Source organism: Oncorhynchus tshawytscha, linkage group LG06, assembly GCF_018296145.1.
Source record: "Oncorhynchus tshawytscha isolate Ot180627B linkage group LG06, Otsh_v2.0, whole genome shotgun sequence".
NCBI classification, from domain to species: domain Eukaryota; kingdom Metazoa; phylum Chordata; class Actinopteri; order Salmoniformes; family Salmonidae; genus Oncorhynchus; species Oncorhynchus tshawytscha.
The window spans coordinates 29,625,121-29,646,810 of NC_056434.1; positions in this window are offsets into that span (position 1 = coordinate 29,625,121).

A 21,690-nucleotide genomic window follows, 5' to 3' on the forward strand; every position below is an offset into this window, starting at 1 on the left:
ACACTTGTATGTGTGGGGTACAGCGATGAGGTAGTCATTTTAAAAAAAAAAAGTGTTAAACACTATTGCACACATCGAGTTTATGCAACTTATTGTGACTTGTTAAGCAAATTTCTACTCCTGAACATACACTGAACAAAAATAAACGCAACATGTAAAGTGTGTGAGATAAAAGATCCCAGAAATGTTCCATACGCACAAAAAGCTTTTCTCTGAAAGTTTGTTAGTGAGCATTTCACCTATGCCAAGATAATCCATCCACGTGACAGGTGTGGCAACTCAAGAAGCTGATTAAACAGCATGATCATTACACAAGTGCACCTTGTGCTGGGGACAAAAGGCCACTAAAATGTGCAGTTTTGTCACACAACACAATGCCACAGAAGTTAAGGGAATGTGCAATTGGTATGCTGACTGCAGGAATGTCCACCATTATTTAATGTTAATTTCTCTACCAAAGCCACCTCCAACTTTGGTTTAGAGAATTTGCCAGTACGTCCAACCGGCTTCTCATCCGCAGACCAAATGTATGGAGTCATGTGGGCGAGCGGTTTGCTGATGTCAATGTAATAAGCAGAGTGCACCATGGTGGGGTTAGGGTATGGGCAGGCATAAGCTACGGACAACAAACACAATTGCATTTTCCGATGGCAATTTGAATGCAGCGATACCGTGACGAGATGCTGAGGCCCATTGTCGTGCCATTTATTAGCCGTCATCACATCATCTTTCAGCACAGTGCACGGCCCCATGCCGCAAGGATCTGTACACAATTCCTGGAAGTTGAAAGGCCAGTTCTTCCATGGCCTGCATACTCACCCATCGAGCATGTTTAGGATACTCTGGATCTAATATCCAGCAACTTCCCACAGCCATTGAAGAGGAGTGCGATAACATTCCACAGACCACAATCAACAGCCTGATCAACTCTATGCGAAGGAGATGTTGTGCTGCATAAGGCAAATGGTGGTCACATCAGATTTATGTTCCACGCCCCTACCTTATTTTAAAGAATCTGTGACTTATATGAACTTATATGAACTGTAACTGTAATATCTTTGAAATTGTTGCATGTTGCGTTTATATTTTTCTGTATATTTAGGCTCGCCATAAAGTGGTTGAATACTTATTGACTTGACATTTCAGCTTTTCATTTTTTAGTAATTCATATACATTTTGAAAAACTTTCCATTTTCCATTATGGGTTATTGTGTGTAGGCCAGTGAAAAAATCTCAATTTAATCCATTTTAAATTCAAGCTGTAACACAACAAATGTGGAAAAAGTTGAGGGGTGCAAATGCTTTCTAAAGGCACTGTATAAGCACCCACTAGAAAGCAAAGCTTGCCATTTATATTTAGTAGTCACAATCCATTTCAATCAGGTGCTTTCACTCTTTGTGCCAATCAGTTAATGTTACTCCTGGAAAAATGTAGCCTGATATTGCTATTGTCTTTGTTCCATTTAAATCCAAAACAGTGTGAATATGTGAATGCATTAATTACACAAGTTATTAACTTGAGTTAATATTGAACCGTTTTTATAATCCACCAGTTTAATGCATTTTAAATGGGGAAAAAAACTTCATTTGGTGTTATTTATTGAAGCATTTGTGTATTTAAAAATAGTACATACCTTCAATAGTTTTCCTGGATGAAAAATGCATTTACTTTATGCCCTATACTGTTTTAGATTAAGACAAAAGCACAGTAGGACTTCGGAGTATTGTATTTGATTCAAGTTGGGCCTTCTTCAAACCCTTTTAAAAAAACTGAAATCTTGACGTTTTAAAGCAAGTTTGTTGCAATTTGAAGGATTAATCCCTTATATTGCAAAAAATGTTTGTAAGCCTACAAAATAAATGTCCAGTGATACATACTGTATAGGTTGATATTTGTACATGTATAGTCATTTTAATTCCACTCTGCTTTAGTGAACTCTCCAACCTGTAGAACTCTCCAACCAGTGTTTCCAACTACAGTCCTCGAGTACCCCCAACAGCACACATTTTTGTTGTAGCCCCAGACAAACTTGCGTTGAATCAGGTGTGCTTGTCTGGGGCTACAACAAAAATTGAGTTACAGCCTTATTCTAAAATTGATTTAAGGTATTGTTACCCTCTTCAATATACACAATACCCCATAAGGATAAAGCGAAAATAGTTTAACATTTTTGCAAATGTATTACGTTTTTACATATTCAGACCCTTTGCTATGAGACTCAATTGAGCTTAGGCGCATCCTGTTTCCATTGATCATCCTTGACTGGAGTTGGGAAACACTGCTGTAGATCATGCAGGAGAAATGGGGATTGCAGTTGAGCTCTATTTATGACACCCCAACCCCTGAATAAAGCAGACCCCATCTGTACTGTTTGGGTTGAGTGTAAATAGATTCATGGACAACTCCAAGCGCTGCAGCTTTAAGAAGTTTGCACACTTGGCCACATAAACAGCCCTAATACTTTTTCCAAGAAGCTTTCAGCGCTCATCTCTCTGGCACGTTGGCCACCGACTCCCTCACTCTGACATTCCTGTCACTGTCTAGTTCCGCAGAGCTGCCACCAGGAGACAGTGTTGCCCTTAAATTCACAAGAGACATTGCCTTTTTCATTTTTTCACTCAAGGTATGTTTCGCTTTAATTTGACACAGAAGCGAAAACATAACTGAGTTTCCAGTCTTTCTCTGAAATGTATGCCTGATTCTGAGGGACTCCATATCTGACAGATTTCAGTGAGTTCAAAGGTGCTGTAAACTGACAATTAAACCCAAGGCTTTGAATTGTGGGTTCCATTTGAATCCCCAACTGATCATTTAGGGAAAGAACAAATCCAAAGACTTAAATAACAGAAGGTACAAACAATTAACTCTTTTCCTGTGTTAGGTAAGGCCTGTTTCGGTTGGGAAAACCAGAGTTTTGATTTTCCTCAACTCCCCAGGGGCTTTGGCAGACACATTGTAATTTGTAGCGCAATTTCCAGCAGGATTGGTTTTGCAGGTACCTGAGAATGAATGCTGGGCATGTTGGGGAATGAGACAAGCAATTTGCTCTCTGCAGGCTGTGAATATGAGCATTGTTGCACAGTGACATGTAGGTGGCTATGGTATACACTGTTTGGGGCAGGTCTAATGGGAGGTAGTGTATGGAATTACTTTTGTGCCTTTATTAAGCAAAACATTTGAATATTGACATATATTTAAGGAAATCACTAACCCAAAGTCAATACCAAAGTATAATAAGAAAACAATTTGAAATGCAATAAATTAATGAGAAAGGTGTATTGACCAGGCTAGATCATAAAAGACAGGATTGACCAGACAGACGATTGAGCTTACGAATTCCCGTTTTATTAACCCAACATAGGCTACTGTTTGGCCATAGCCCACACCATATAAATCAAGGATCACAGTATAAAACTGACCAGCTCTTGTTAAGACAAAACATAAGAGAACAATGGCTAAGTATGGTGTTAAACTTGCAGTGCTCCACCCCCATGCCAAACCTTCCCTGCTGCGCCACCAACCACAAGGATGCCCGGCACCGGAACATTCCAGGCATTCCCGTGGTTGGCAGATAGCAGGTTGACTGGCCCTGCAAACACTGGGTACTGATAAGTACGACAACAAACGAACAGCATAACTCATAACACACAGCGGTCTGTGCGGGTCTCACACAGCCCCCCCACCACAAATTCCTACATCCCTGAGAGAACAAAGTCTCTGAAGTGTCACAGATGTCTCCTTTACCTGCGTGGCCGCGATGGGAGCAGAGAGTCCAGATGTGGAACAGGGGGCTCAGTCCGTGACAGGGGGCTGCCCCTCTGGGGCCCAGGGGATGAAGGCAGGGACATGGGGGACAAGAATGAGGGAATGGGATACAGTCCATGGCTCCGGGGAACCACTCAGACACAGGGAGGAAGACGGTGAGTGATCCTTCTGGAGCCTTGTCTGCGGCACCTGGGTGTGGATGCTTGGGGAATGTTGTGGGGGTTTGAGAAGACGCCCCTCTGTATGGGGCTAACCTGTCCCTGTGCGGTGCTTCCTTTCTCCCCTGCAGCCCCCTAACCCTGGGAGAAAGCTGCACCCATTACACTCCCCTACCCTCCCCTCACCTTTCCAACTGACCTGTTGGAAAGGTGGCATCCTATGACGGTGCCATGTTTAAAGTCACAGCTCTTCGGCATGGGCCATTCTACTGCCAATTATCAATGTACAACCTACAATAAGTGCACTAGTCATTCAATTGCTGTTTTTATTTGTCACAATAACTATGTTCTAGTTTGGTGCATGTTGTCACAACCAACCATTAATTAAGTTAGATTTACCCAAGTATGGACTTATTATAGTTCAATTGGGTGTTATAGCACAGGTAAGGATGACAAGTTACAATCGGTAGGGTAGCCTAGTGGTTAGAGTGTTGGACTAGTAACCCCTGAGCTGTTGTTCTGCCTCTGAACAGGCAGTTAACCCACTGTTCCTAGGCTGTCATTGAAAATAAGAATTTGTTCTTAACTGACTTGCCTAGTTAAATAAAGGTAAAATAAAACTCTCCTGCCCTTCAGGACCAAGAATGATGAACACTGAACTAGTGCACTTTGGGAGGAAGGGTGAAGAAGCCGGACAGATAAATCAGCCTCTGGTACTGTTCCCTGAGGGATATAATAATTCATTACCATAGTGTTGACAATATTTACTATTGTTTGCAAACAGAAACTTGACTTGCAACAAACAAAATGTCACAAGAAGTCAGTGGAGGATGGGACTACAATAAGAATATAATACAATTTTAACTCTACCGTGAACACTACCATACCATAGAGTAGCACTTACATTGGAATATTGCTGTAGGCTTCAGCTACATGGCTAGCCGTGGAGGTTGTTGAGAGCACACAAGGGTAACATCTCACTCCTCCACCCTTCTCCTGAAATGTGCTCTTGCACACTCCTCATCATGGATTTAAAAGCATAGGAGAGGTGTGTAAGCATTGGCAGGAGGGAGTTTTCAGCATTGCTAAAGCCATGCAAGAAAGTGTGCAAGTGCACTTAAGGACAAGGGTGGCGAATCGGGATGCAACTCATGCAGTAACATGAACTCTAGGTCAAACTCATTTTGGTACTGCCTATGAGGAGAATCAGTACCAAGTATTGACTTGCAATCACAGAGTTAGATTGAGTCTACTAATAGATATATATATCTATATACACACACACTTGCAACCTCTACCTCCTATCTATCTATGTTGAACATTTGTCATTTAGCAGACGCTCTTATCCAAAGCGACTTACATGAGCAATTAGGGTTAAGTGCCTTGCTCTAGGGCACATCGACAGATGTTTCACCTAGTCTGATCGGGGAACCAGCAACCTACTAGGCTACCTGTCGCGCTCATGTAGAAGTAGGCCTACCTAATATAGGATACCTACTTGTATAGATGAACTCCAGCTGCTCCATGAAGATGAGCTCCTTCGTGCTCACTACTCAGTCAAGATGCCCTCGACTGTTGTCCATCACCACTCTTCCAGCCACATCTGGTACTCCTAAACAGAGACAGGCAGGCAGCCAAGACAGACAGGCACAGGCAATGTGAGAGCCTGGCCACAAAAAAAGAAACAAATAGACAATTTGTCTATAGGACATGCACACTGAATAGTGTACTTTAATAAAACGCTTTCAGATAGTAGTGCTCTAGCTCCCAAAAACCCAATGCCATACAGCACTGGAGTCATGAGAAGGGCTAGTAGCTAGTGCCCTTGTTCTTCAACTGGAAGTCAGTAGATTGTGCGGACGAGCAGGATGACATGGGAGCACTTGGGAATGTCGAACACCAGGTGGGCTGCAGCATTCTGGATAAGTTGCAGGGGTTTGATGACACAAGTGAGGAGCCCAGCCAACAGCGAGTTGCACAAGTCCAGACGGGAGACAAGTGCCCAGATTAGTACATGCGCAGCTTCCTGTGATGTTTTCAGAGAACAGGGTGTGGTTTTGGGTCACGCCAAGGTTCTTTGCACTCTGGGCGGGGGACACTGGAGTTGTCAACCATTATGGAGATGTCTTGGAGCGGGAAGGCCTTCCCTGGAAGGAAGAGCAGTTCCGTTTTGCTGAGCTTGAGGTGGTTGGTCGACATCCAAGCTGAGATATCTGCCAGTCACCCAGAGATGCATTTTGCCACCTATGTCTCACAAGGGCGGAAAGACAAAGGTAGTTGAGTGTTATCCGCATTGCAATGACAGGAGACCATGTGAGGATATGACAGAGCCCAGTGACTAGGTGTATAGAGAGGAGAGGGCCTAGATCTAAACCCTGGGGGACACTAGTAGTGAAAGTACATGGTGCAGACACAGATCCGCTCCACATCATCTGGTAGGAGGAGCCTGCCAGGTAGGATGCAGTCCAAGAGTGTGCAAAGCCTGAGACGCCCAGCCCTGAGAGGAGGATCTGATGGTTCACCGTGTTAGAGGAGAAAGAGTCAACTTTGGCAGTCTGGAGATCCTCTGTGACACATGGAAGAGCAGTCTCGGTTGATTGACCTGTCTTGAAGCCTGACTGGTTTGGGTAAAGATCATTCTGAGAGAGAAAGAGATTTGGTCAGAGACAGCACACAAGTGTTTTGGAAAGAAAATACTGATCTGTAGTTTTTTTGTTGGTTTCTTGAGGGGAGCGAATCAGGCCATTTTGAAGTTGGAGGGGATGCAGCCAGTGGTCAGGGATGAGTTGAGGGAAGTGAGGAGGTCTCCAGAGATGGTCTGGAGCAAGTGGTGGGATCGAGTGGCCAGCCAGACCTCACTAGTTGCAGGATTTCATCTGGAGAGAGAGGGGAGAAAGAGGTCAAGGCGTAGGGTAGTTCTGTGTGAGTGGGACCAGTGGACTCAATAGGCTGAGTGAATCACGAGCGGATGTCGTTAAACCTTCTTTTCAAAGTGGTTAACAAAGTTGTCCATAGAAAGGGAGGGGCAGGGGTTGGAGGAGGAAGGTGGAAGAGTTTCCTAGGGTTAGAGGCAGAAGCTTGACATTTAGAACGATAGAAAGTGGCTTCAGCAGCAGATAGAGGAAGAGAGAAGGAGTGAAAGGACGATTTGCGATCACAATAAGTCACTCAGCCACAGAGCAGGAGGGGAGGGCCGAGCCGAAACGGAGTAATGCGAGTCATAGGATGCGGGAGGAGAGTAGTGTCGAAGAGGCAGAATCAGGAGACAGGAGCGAGAATGATTTAGAAGGGAGAGATGGTAGGATAGAAGAGTAGAGAGAGCAAAGGCTGCAATGGCGCATGATTATATGGTTAGGGGCTCAGTGGCTAGTGTTGGTGGAGGTGGAGACCGAAAAGGAAAAAGTAGTAGTCAGATCTGAGGGGGTTGCAAGTGAGATTAGTAGGTGAACAGCCTCTAGTAAAGATGAGGTCTAGTGTATTGCCTGCCTTGTGAGTGGGAGAAGACAGGGAAAGGTCAAGAGGCAAGGAACTAGTTGGAAAGAAATTAATCGAAGGCAGACGTTGGGTACGAAGAGCGGTCAGCCATCGTCAGGAAATGAGGTTATCAAGGTGTCAAGCTCATTGAGGAACTAAGGGCACCTGGTAGGCGATATACGAAAACAATGTTAAGCTTGAGTGGACTAGTGACAGCAGGGAATTCACATGAGCTAGACAGGTGATTGAGGGAGAACAGAGAAAATCTCCACTTAAGAGAAATTAGTAGCCCTGTGCTACCACCGCGAGAACCAGATGCTCACAGACTATGAGAAGACAGTCCATTGAAAAGAGAGCAGCTGGAGTAGCATTGTTCTTTCGGGTGATCCATGTCTCCGTATGGCCCAAAAAGTAAAAGGGACTGAAGGGCAGCATAGGCTGAGATTATCTTCTTGATTGTAGCTCAGCAGTTTCAAGCACTGCCAGAGACCAGGAATTCCACATGGGTTGTTTATGCAGGGTACACTAAATTAGAAAAGTTGCAACTAGGGAGTTTGGAGCGTCTATAACGCCTACAGGGAGAGGAGCAAACAGGTTTAGAAAACACACAGTAGCGAAGACTACAAAATAGGAAAAAGGAGATCCGAAAATAACTAGGTAAGATACTCAAGTGAGAGAGTGGTGTAGAGCCTTCCTCAAATAACTCGTCCGAACAACTCTGCAGGACCTTCTTAGTTTTGTGCCACGACCGCCACTGAGAAAACAGAGGAGACTGAAGTACTAACACTAATTGCTACTTGCCTTACAGAGGGGAAGAGCACACCTCCCGGTACTAATTGCTGATTGCCTAAGAGAGGAGAAACCACTCCCCCTCCAATAAAGCCACTGATTATGAAAACAACAAGTCACAAATTGACCTGCACCTTAATCCTGGTTGATGTATCAACAATCATCTGCAAGTTCTGAGCAGTCAGAAGTTCACACACCGAGTTGGCTACTGGGAAGACAGGCAGCGCATAAAGTAGATGGCCCTAGCTAGCAAAAAGACAGTACTAGACAACAATTATATGTAGATAGACATCAGGAGTCCTCTAGCTATAAAATGAAGTACACTGAGATGGAGCCTGAGAAACTGGTTATATGCTCAGAAAATAGTTTGCAACCACTCCCCATCCAATACAGCCCCTGACTACCAAAAAAACTGTCACAAATTGCCCTGCCCCTTAATCCTGGATGATTTGTCAACAATCATCATGGATGTGTCAACAACCATGCTATTTAGCTAGCTAGCTGATTGTTCCAATGCATCTTCTAAAATGTGAAATTACAAGACAGAAAATACACTTATCTAAGGTTGTTTCCTGATGTCCTCCTTGCTGTAAAGGTAGCTACCGTTAGCTAGCTAGGCTAGTCAGTCCCAGTGGGCTGGAAGAGTTAAATCAATTAAAATGTTTTTTTATTTTTTTTATGAACTAGGTGGCTAGTTAGCAGAAAACACTGTAGGCTCTCAGCATTGCTATATAACATAGCTGTACTGGCCATATTTTAACCTGCTAGCTGGGATATATATTATTGTTATGAACTGTACCTCCAAAACCAGTTGACCAATGGATGCATCATCTATGCCTCCCTCTAAACCCCACTTACATGGAGTAAAGGTGGCAAAACTTTGGAAATGCAAAAAAACGCAGCAAAAGCCAGGGTTAGCAATCGCATTATAATTTAAATAGTTTCAATGAAAACATATTCTTTGCAATAAATTTACAATGAATTTGTTTTTGCCTTTAAAAAGTATTTCCTTGCAATATTGTTAGTTTTGCTCTCAACACTTTTTGGGTACATTTTTTGCCTTCAATGTCATTATTTTTGTTTGCAATAATAAGACATTTGTTATCGAATTATAATGTTTGCTTGATAAAGGCACAAAAGTAATTCCATAGCAGTGAAGGCATACAGGATGTCATGAGTAATTTATCCCCATGCATCAACAACCAAAGTTCAAGATATCCCCATTCAGAACCCCATAGAGGGAGCAGAGCTTGTTTATGGACTTTCCTACATTTCAATGCTAATGTCACCTCTTGATTAGCAAATTTCCCTTAAAAAATGTTGCAGCTGAAAGCTGCTCAACATAGCAGTGCATGGGTTCATGATGTACATGTTCTCTGCTCATTCTTCACCCTGCCATGTGCATAATTTCCGAGCAATATCTGTGTCACATAGCAGAATCGTATTGATTGTTAAATCTGTTGTGCCTCGAGTCAGCACAACCTAAAGATCAATATCGAATATGACCAACGAACACATGATCTGATATAGTGTATCATTGGTTTGATTTCAGATGAGAAGAAAATTACTTCTTATTTTTTTGTTGTAACAAAAAAGAAAGAATCTGGGAGAGTTTGTCCCAGATGATGAAGCAACATGAGTGTGCATTTGGCGGTTCATGGCAGGAGACTTTTTAATTTTAATCTCGTAGGCTTTGGTGTGGATTCAAATAGAAACTCCACTATTGGATTCTCTGCCAAAATTATAACGTATAATGTTATGCCAGACGTGAGATCACCGCAAGAAACACACATGGAGTGTCAAGGGAAAAATATGATTCTTTAATTCCCTTTTATCAACATATTTTAATTCATATCAGAGGACAGCATCTGTGAGATTGGAATTCCTCCACTGCAACATTGATGATTAATTAGGGCAGCATAAAATCAGAGAAGACGCTTTGAAAAAAACTTCTGTCTGTTTGGTTCGATTCAGTTTCAAACACATGTAGAATGTTTTCTGACCATTTCTCTGCTCTTAGAGCAGGGGTTCTCAACCTAGGGGGACATTCCTTGATTTGGGGGGTCAAAAAAAAGACGTGACTGATGCACATAGGAATATCATTGGTTTGTCACTATGCCATTCAGAAGCTGAGCTACGAGCTTCTAAAGTCTAGGAGTCAAAAAAAATTGACTTTGCTTGGGAAGTCATCTTAAACCATGTGTGACTCTGTATCTATCAATTGATCGAATCACTTTCTGTATAATATAATAAATTAAATTGAGGGTTCATATCAGTTGGTGATAGGGTTCATATCAGCTGGTGCGAGGAGCTATAGGAGGATGGGCTCATTGTAATGGCTGGAATGGTATAAATGGAATGGTATCAAACATATGGAAACCATGTTTGACTCTGTTTTATTGATTCTATTCCAGCCATTACCTTGAGCCTGTGCTCCTACAGCTCCTCCCACCAACCTCCACTGGTTCATATGCATAATCATAATGATACATATTTGGTAGCAGAATAACATTTGGGAAAATCGGGTCAAGACTTTTTTTCCCTTATCAATTATTATTATTATTATTAAATAGCTTACCTAAAACATGTCATGAGTCTTATTAAACTACGTAGAATTGCAGGAAAGTCACTTTTTCCTAGCTCCTTCAAATGAAACAAAATTAAGCTAGTGTTGGGAACCCCTGTTTTAGAGAGAGCTCTCACCTTGTCTGTGTCCATGTGTTTGTCTGAAGGATCAGTGAGAGTCACCGCTGGCTGGAGATTGTGATGTGCTGCCAGTCATGTTCCAGCGGGAGCAAGTGTTTTTCTTCCAACCCCGCTGGGAGGGAACCAATGGTGCGGCACCTGTTTTGCATTCCACTGGGGGGCCAAGAGTTCCAGAAACAAGGAATGCTTCCAGCCAAAGCTACCCAGGCATAATTGAATACTCACACACATATTTTACCATTCTGAAAATCCCTATAACATGGATATATAGTAACGCTTGACAGTGTCGTCACTGGGATTTCTAGATGCTACAGAGCATACTGAAGGGAGAAGCACTCTCATATAGAAACATTGCACCTCATTATTTAATATTTTATGCAGGTTGACATTTATTGTTATGAATCTTGCCATGGAGGCAGATCTGAGCGATTTCCGCTAGATGGGCCAGCTGCAAAGTAAAAATTGGCTATTGCTTTTTGGTCTTAATTTAAAGTTAGGGTTAGGCATTAAGGTTAGCACTGTGGTTAAGGTTAGGGATAGATTTAAAATCCAGCTAGTGACCGCTCAGCAGAGCTGCCTTCAGTCATCCCAATAAATGCCAACCTGCATTCAATGATTACGTTTACATTTTAGTAATTTAGCGCACACTCTTATCCAGAGCTACTTACAATAAGTGCATTCATCTTAAATTAGCTGTGTGCGACAACCACATATCACAGTCCTAGCAAGTAAATTTTCCCTCAATAAACTTAGCAAAGTCAATAGGAAAATATTTTTTTACGGCTGGGTAGTTTCATTAGGGAGACCTGTTGTCAGTTACTGGCAAAAATAACTGTCAACATTATTTCAGATTGTCTCATGCATTTCTGGCATTTACAATGACGTTTAAGTCATTTAGCAAACGCTGTTATCCAGAGCAACTTACAGTAGTGGTAAGAACCCATCTATTGCGTCTCATTGATATGGACACCATATATCGCAACATATTCTAAATATAAGGCCATCTACTAGTACATGTCCCCTTGCTGTACAGAGGAACCACATTTTTTCCTGTTTAAAGCGTGCTGAGAGCAGCATGTTTGTCAGTCAACTGGGGCAGTGGTTAAAGGGGAATTTCAACCTGGGGGAAACTGTGCTTGTTTACATCATGTCCAAAGCATTTCTAGGACAGTGAGATATGTTTCACACGTAATTGAGGAAGGCATGTCCGTGCTTCGCACGTTGAATGATACCCCCTATGACGGCTTATGGAGTACTGATGCGGGGGGTGAGATCTAAAAATAAATGTAGTCCTGCTTTGTGGCATTTTTCAAAGGCTCAATGTAATACTGATCGCGCTATACGTTTTTGTGCGTGTAGACATGAGTGTAGATATAGTTCCTATCTGCAGATAAATGGCTAAATATACAAGCAGACACATGTTTTCCAATCTCTGAAAGACTACAACTTGTTTTGGGTGGTGCTTCATGCTCTGGCCCCTGTCCCTCCCCCAAGGTGGACTTTTTTTAAAGGACACGGACACAAACACAATCCTTTGGGCAAAACTGAAAGTACTGACCAGAAGCAATGCCTTCAAGCGATTCCTCTCAGCAACACAAATTTGACGATGGAGAATTTTTAATGTTCTATTACATAGATAGTGACATTCAACCATACATGTTTTCAAACAAAGAGTTTGATTTATATATGGGCAGAAGGCCAGACCGAGATGCAGACACAGGAGGCAGATGGTTAGAGTCCAAGATGTTTATTAACAATCCAAAAGGGATAGGCAAGTGAATGGTCATGGACAGGCAAAAGGTCAAAACGAGTTCCAGAGGTACAGAATGGCAGGCAAGCTCGAGGTCAGGGCAGGCAGGAATGGAGTCCAGAAAAACAGGCAAAGGTCAAAACCAGGAGGACTAGTAAAAGAGAATAGAAAAGCAGAAGCACGGGAAAAACATGTTGGTTGACTTGAACATACAAGAAGACAAACAGGCACACAGAGAGACAGGAAACACAGGGATAAATACATCAGGGAAAATAAGTGACACCTGGAGGGGGTGGAGACAATCACAAGGACAGGTGAAACAGATCAGGGCGTGACAATTTAAATAATTTAGAAGCTCACAGCCAATGCCAGCACCAAGAGGGCAGACAAATAATAAAGTTATTTTTCCTGCAAGCCACCTACTGTAGCTAGCTAGCTAGCTAGCTTTAGTTTATCTACTGAAACCCATATGTATTGCTGGCTAACATTCTACTGTGTTACAGTGGGGGGAAATTGAACAATGTTTCTGTTTGCTAACTTAGCTAGGTAGTTAAGTTAGCTAAAAAACTACCCGTAGCCATACCTATGACAAAAAAATAGAAGAGGTTTTACAATCTGAGATCTTTTGTATCTCGATTGTAAAAACCTCTTTGCTTTTTAGTCATAGATATGGGTGCTAAACAGCAAGCTAACATGTTACAACCAGCTACCTAAAGCTACATTTACCAGAAAATGTTAGCACATAACTGGAGTTGGCTAGCTAGTTAGCCTGGTCCCTGCTAACTTGTTATGCACCACACCTCATGTTCGTAACTTGTTAGCAAACATGTGTAACATCAGAAAATAAATTATTTTACGAGCTAGCTATGTAACATAATTGACGAGGGTTTACAATGGTTATGACCGTGGATACATTTAGATTTCCCAACATTATAGGCATGATGCAAGATAGGATTCCAAACAGATGTAAATAACAAGTATTGTATATCAAGAAAGCTGGATAGTTAAGTTTACAAGCAAAAAGAGAGGAGAAACAATAATACTTATTTTTTTAAACTTATTTTGCACATAATGTTGATGCTACCGTCTCTTATGACCAAAAATAACTTCTGGACATCAGAACTGGGATTACTCACCACAAACTAGAAGAAGCTTTTTCCTTTCATGAGTCAGACAAGAAAGATTTACTGCTCTCCCTGGAACAGGCCCAGATTGTACCGTTCGTAATCTTCCTCTGATGAGGAGTAAGAGAGGTCGGACCAATTTACAGCGTCGTAAGTGTCCATTTTAATAAGACAAACTGAACACTACAAAAATACAAAATAACAAAGTGAAACAAACGAAACGGTCCCGTGTGGTAACAAACACTAACACGGAAAATAATCACCCACCACTCAAAAGTGAAACCACTCTACCTAAATATGGTTTTCAATCAGAGACAACAATTAACAGCTGCCTCTGATTGAGAACCATACCAGGCCAAATACAGAAATCCCAAAACATAGAAAAGGAACATAGACAACCTACCCAACTCACGCCCTGACCATACTAAAACAAAGACATAATGAAAGAACTAAGGTCAGAACGTGACACAGATCCCCTTCATTTGAATGAAGAAAATATGGAGGAAATGAGCATGCAGATCAGGCTGCCTTTTGAGATTCCATAGGCGAGCGAGTACAATCCCACTGCCATCAATTCTACTTGCTAACATGCAATCATTGGAGATGAAAAATTGATGACCTATGATTACGATTATCCTACCAACGGGACATTAAGAACTGTAATATCTTCTGTTTCACAGAGTCGTGGCTGAACAACGACACGGATAATATAGAGCTGGAGGGATTTGCAATGTACCGGCAGAACAGAGAAGCTATGTCTGGTAAGACGAGGGATGGGGCTGTGTGTCATCGGCTTCATCAATAAGCACATCAACAACGTCATCCCCACAGTGACCGTACCTACATATCCCAACCAGAAGTCATGGATTACAGGCAACATCCGCATCAAGCTAAAGGCTAGAGCTGCTGCTTTCAAGGAGCGGGACACTAATCCAGACGCCGATAAGAAATCCCACTATGCACTCAGACGATCCATCAAACAAGCAAAGCGTCAATACAGGATTAATAATGAATCCTACTACAATGGCTCTGACGCTCGTCGGATGTGGCAGGGCTTGAAAACTATTACAGACTACAAAGGGAAACCCAGACTCTAGCTACCCAGTGACGCAAGCCTACCAGATGAGCTAAATGTATTTTATGCTCGCTTCGAGGCAAGCAACGCTGAAGCATGCATGAGAGCACCAGCTGTTCTGGATGACTGTGTGATAATGCTCTCGGTAGCCGATGTGAGCAAGACCTTTAAACAGGTCTTAAACATTCACAAAGCTGCCGGGCCAGATGGATTACCAGGACGTGTACTCAAAGCATGCGCGGACCAACTGGAAAGTGTCTTCACTGACATCTCCCTGACCGAGTCTGTAATACCTACATGTTTCAAGCAGACCCTCATAGTCCCTGTGCCCAAGGAAGCGAAGGTAACCTGCCTAAATGATTACAGCCTCATAGCACTCACGTCAGTAGCCATGAAGTGCTTTGAAATGCTGGTCATGGCTCACATCAACAGCATCCTCCCGGATACCCTAGACCCATTCCAATTCGCATAGCGCCCCAACAGATCCACCGATGGCGCAATCTCAATCGCACTCCACAATGCCTTTTCCCACCTGGACAAAAGGAACACTAAAGTGAGAATGCTGTTCATTGACTACAGCTCAGCGTTCAACACTAGTGCCCACGAAGCTCATCACTAAGCTAAGGACCCTTGGACTAAACACCTCCCTCTGAAACTGGATCCTGGACTTCCTGACAGGTCACCGCAAGGTAGTTAGGGTGGGCAACAACACTTCTGCCATGCTGATCCTCAACACTGGGGCCCCTCAGGGGTGTGTACTTAGTCTCCTCCTGTACTCCCTGTTCACCCACGACTGCGTGGTCACGCATGACTCAAACACCATCATTAAGTTTGCAGACGACACAACAGTGGTAGGCCTGATCACGACACCGATGAGCCTATAGGGAGGAGGTCAGAGAACTGGCAGTGTGGTGCCAGGACAACAACCTCTCCCTCAATGTGAGCAAGACAAAGGAGTTGATCGTTGACTACAGGAAAAGGTGGGCCTAACAGGCAGCGGGGTTGTAGTGGAGATAGTTTGAGAGTTTCAAGTTCCTTGGTGTCCACATCCTCAACAATCTATCATGGTACAAACACACCAAGACAGTCGTGAAGAAGGCACAACGAAACCTTTTCCACCTCAGGAGACTAAAAAGATTTGGCATAGGTCCCTAGATTCACAAGAAGTTCAACAGCTGCACCATCGAGGGCATCCTGACCGGTTACATCACCGCCCTGTATGGCAACTGCTCGTAAGGCGCTACAGAGGGTAGTGCGTACAGCCCAGTACATCCCAGCCCAGTACTAGTCAAGGACCATATCACCTCCACCCTACCTGACACCCTTGACCCACTCCAATTTGCTTACCGCCCAAATAGGTCCACAGACGATGCAATCTCAACCACACTGCACCCAACCCATCTGGACAAGAGGAATACCTGCTGAACAATGCTGTTCATCAAAGCTCGCATTCAACACCAGGTACCCTATTACAATAGACCCTGGGTCTCGACCCATTTGTTTTGTACTGGGTGCTGGACTTCCTGACTGTTTAGGTATGAGGGTAGGCATAGTCACATCTCCTCCCCGCTGATCCTCAACACTGGGGCCCCACAAGGTGCGTTCTGAGCCCTCTCCTGTACTCCCTGTTCACCCACGACTGCGTACCCCATGCACGAGCCAACTCAATCATCAAGTTTGCGTTATTGTGGTAGGCTTGAAAAAACAGTTACGGCCTAGGGATATTTGGTGTCAGGAAATAACCTCACACTCAACGTCAACAAAACTAAGGAGATGATTGTGGACTTCAGGAAACAGCAGAGGGAACACCCCCATCCACATCGATGGAACAGTAGTGGAGAGGGTAGCAAGTTTTAAGTTCCTCGACAAATCACAGACAAACTGAATTGGTCCACTCACACAGACATAACTGAGGAACGCAGGTTTCACCTCAGGAGGCTGAAGAATATTGTCACCAAAAGCACTCACAAACTGACAGATGCACAATCGAGGTAGCATCCTGGCTGGCTGTATCACCGCCTGGTATGGCAACTGCACCGCCCTCAACCGTAAGGCTCTCCAGAGGGTAGTGAGGTCTTTATTTTATCACCGGGGGCAAACTATTGCCCTCCAGGACACCTACACCACCCGATGCTAAGGAAGGCCATAAAGATCATGTTCAACCAGTCTAGCCACTGCCTGTTCATGTTATCCAGAAGCGAGGTCAGTTCAAAGCTGGGACCGAGAGACTGAAAAACAGCTTCTATCTCAAGGCCATCAGACTGTTAAACAGCCACCACTAACATTGAGTGGCTACTGACAACTGTCAATGACACTGACTCTACTCCAGCCACTTTAATCATGGGAATCGATGGGAAATGATGTAAATATATCACAGCCACTTTAAACAATGCTACCTTATATAATGTTACTTACCCTACATTGTTCATCTCATATGCATACGTTGATACTGTACCTATATCATCGACTGCATCCTTATGTAATACATGTATCACTAGCCACTTTAACTATGCCACTTGGTTTACATACTTATCTCATGATTATATACTGTGCTGAATCATCTACTGATCTAGCCTATGCTGCTCTGTACCATCACTCATTCATATATCCTTATGTACATATTCTTTATCCCCTTACACTGAGTATGACAGTAGTTTTTTTTGGAATTGTTAGTTAGATTACTTGCTCGTTATTACTGCATTGTCGGAACTAGAAGCACAAGCATTTCGCTACACTCGCATTAACATCTGCTAACCATGTGTATGTGACAAATAAAATTTGATTTGATTTGATTTGATTTGATCACTGGGGCCAAGCTTCCTGCAAACCAGGACCTAGAAACCAGGACCAAACGGCTCCTTAACAGCTTCTACCCCAAGCCATCACACTGCTGAACAATTAATCAAATGGCCACTGGACTATTACAATAACCCCCGCCCCCCCTCCATTTGTTTTGTACACTGCTGCTACTCACTGTTTATTATGTATGCATAGTCACTTAACCCTTACCTACATGTACAATTTACTTCTAACCTGTACCCCCATACACTGACCGGTACCCCCTGTATATAGCCTCGTTATTGTTATGTTATTGTGGTACTTTAAAAAAAAAAAACATTTACTTTAGTATATTTGTTAAATATTTCTTAACTCTTTCTTGAACTGCACTGTTGGTTAAGGGCTTGTACATTTCACGGTAAGGTCTACATTCATGTGACAAATCAAGTTTGATTTGATTTTATAGGTATATAACTGAAACTGGTTTTACTATACAAAATATTTCCCTAATCATGCCTGATAGACATGGCTATAGGTAGATACTGTCTGCCTACCTACCTAGGTATATTTGTACAGTCTGGTCACTGTGCAAAGTTTGAGGGTTATGCCATATTTCTTTATTTTATTAGGGTAGATATTGTTGTAAATGTAATGTATGTGCATATGCATGTTCAACTAGTCTACACTAATGTTGATGTTATGCTGGCACAGTTCAACTGTCGTTCAAACTACACAATAGAGTATAATTTATTACATATTTTGTGTTACAGACAATACTGTTCGTTGCCTTCCTGGAGTGGATTATAGATACAGAAACAGAATTCAGTTGCCTGTGTGTGTCATTGTAGCAGAACTGTATCCTGTGAACTTGATCCTTCTCGAGGGATTAGACATGATGCTGGGTTTCAAGCAGATGATTATTGAGGTGCTGAATGGTAGTTTGATCATGACAACTCCTCCCACAGCTTTGCATGTATTCCCTGAACATTACTACACAGATCATACTGTATTTTTTGACGGTATGTTTCTTTGTGAATGAGTAGGGGTTACATGCAAAGAGTAGGGGTGTTAACCCTGGTGTCCTAGCTAAATTCCCAATCTGGCCCTCAAACCATCATGGCTACCTAATCATCCCCAGTTTACAATTGGCTTGTTCATCCCCCTCCTCTCCCCTGTAACTATTCCCCAGGTTGTTGCTGTAAATGAGAATGTGTTATCAGTCAACTTACCTGGTATGGATAAATGGATACATTTTAAAAAACTGTCCTGTAGGTTATCTAGCACACCTGATTCTAATAATTAGCTGGTTGACAAGCTGAACCAGGATAGTTACAACTGGGGTTGGAGCAAAAACCTACAGGAGGGGAGCTCTCTAGCAACAGGGTTGGAGACCTCTGTTCTATATGGTCTTATGCTGAGTACGCTAGCTGTGTTTGCATAGGCAACCCAATTCTGATCGTTTTTCCACTAATTGGTCTTAATCACATCTGTCTTTTTCAGAACGGATCTGATTGATCAAAAGACCAATTAATGTAAACGGGTATAGGCCAACACACCTTTGTTGGTAAAGGTGTCAACTGAATGGGACCAGCTAGCGTATTGTTTATGGACAAGCTGCTTTTGAGAGGAAAGATCAGTCAACAAATCGAATGGGCTGGTGGGCTACAGAAGGTGTGAAAAGTCTTAGGAGGGCAGTTCATACACAGTATGCATTGTTGTGTATGGAAGATTGAGGAGAAATGGCACCTCTAAATCGCTCTCACACACTGTCTGTAAACCTCCCCTAGCCCACTGACACAACATTTTGTCAATTGTAGCCCATTGCATGGTGATTTTTCTAGACATGTCTTTCTTTGTATATTGTTTTGAGAATCTACAGAGAGAAGAATGAAGTGGTTGTGTCATTACTGGTGTAGTCCTGATTTTATACCTTTCATTGTCCCTTGCTGGTTTCTGTCACACGATCTTGTTGTTCTTCATTACTGCAAGGTGTGTCCGCTCCCTTATGCTTGTGTACCCAAAATGCCACTTTAGGGTATTTTTCAGTGGGGCACTGTGGAATGACTCCAGAGTTTTACAAAGAGAAAAGGTAAAAAGAGGAGTAAACTAAATTGATGACATGTTCCAGAAGGTACTCTGTGGTCCTCAGACTACCTCTAACCACCTGTAACCCCATAACACAAACACAAACCATACAAACACTACCCAATTCATGTGTATGCATGCTTACTGTAAATTTAGCTATCTTAGCTGTCATCTTGTAAATATTTTTGCCAACTTACCTTGTGCAGAGCTAGGGGTTGGAAGCATATGTTGGTACTTTACTTTCATTAATCTGATGACTGTTATTTATCCAATCAACTAACTATGTTTAATTGTTACCTGATTATATTAATCATGTAATAATTAACTCATTAGGAATTTGGGGCACCTTGAGAGCGGTTGTTTACCATCTCCCAAATTAAACTTGGGATTGTCCGGGAGGTGACTATCTTCTCTGCCTCGTGTCGAGATTTCAGAGTTAGAACAAGTTTGGATGTGAGCTGCAGTTCAACGCCTCTCTGGTCTAATATGTTAATTCGTAACCCCTAATTTTATACAGCTCTTCAAAAGGGGCGGTTCGTCAGGCTGACACGCTCTCTGACCTCACACAAGGGGAGAAAATGTCCTCTTATAGTTTCTAAGATCACATCCCTCTCTTCACAAAAACACATAATTGTTCATATTTCATACACGATGTAGAGAATGGACACTTCATATATAAAGTTTGTATACTTTTCAAGTTACAGTATTTCTTTAATAACATTTTTGATGACATCACAAAATAACAACCCAAATTACATTATTATAATGTAGATCGCCTCTGACCATTCCCCACATTCTTTGTTAGAAATATTGTTCCAGTATTCACTTTAGAACATGTTAGAGTTTCGGTGGGGAAACGTCTGTGTAGACAAAAGCACATTCCTTTGTGAATTTGGAGAGGGAGAACATGGATATCCTCTCCTTTAATTTAAAGAACCCAGTCTGAAAAACATTGTGCTTATTTTCATATAATTAATGAGACTGAGTTGAATTTACAACAGGGCATGAACTGTCAACCCCCCAAAAGTTTTCTTCTCCCCCCTCTGCGGGTGAGAGGGGGTCTGGCCGAAGTCATCCACAGCAAAGCTGATCCGACCAACCTGGATCCTCACAGGACAGTCACAACAGTACCATCTACAACAAAATACATAGCAATACACAATTTAACCTCCCTTCTAATTGTATTGACCAACAGTTGAAGTCGGAAGTTTACATACACTTAGGTTGGAGTCATTGAAACTCGTTTTTCAACCACTCCACAAATTTCTTGTTAACAAACTATAGTTTTGGCAAGTCGGTTAGGACATCTACTTTGTGCATGAGACAAGTACTTTTTTCCAACAATTGTTTGCAGACAGATTATTTCACTCTATCACAATTCCAGTGGGTCAGAAGTTTACATACACTAAGTTGACTGTGCCTTTAAACAGCTGGAAAAGTTCCCGAAAATGATGTCATGGCTTTAGAAGCTTCTGATAGGCGAATTGCCATCATTTGAGTCAATTGGCGGTGTACCTGTGGATGAATTTTAAGGACTACCTTCAAACTCAGTGCCTCTTTGCTTGACATCATGGGAAAATCAAAAGAAATCAGCAAAGACAGCAAAAAATGTAGACCTCCAAAAATCTGGTTCATTCTTGGGAGCAATTTCCAAACGCCTGAAGGTACCACGTTGATCTGTACAAACAATAGAATGGAAGTATAAACACCATGGGACCACGCAGCTGCCATACCGCTCAGGAAGGAGACGCATTCTGTCTCCTAGAGATGAATGTACTTTGGTGCAAAAAGTGCAAATCAATCCCAGAACAAAAGCAAAGGACCTTGTGAAGATGCTGGAGGAAACAGGTACAAAAGTATCTATATCCACAGTAAAACGAGTCCTATATTGACATAACCTGAAAGGCCGCTCAGCAAGATAGACGCCACTGTTCCAAAAACACCATAAAAAAAGCAAGACTACAGTTTGCAACTGCACATGGGAG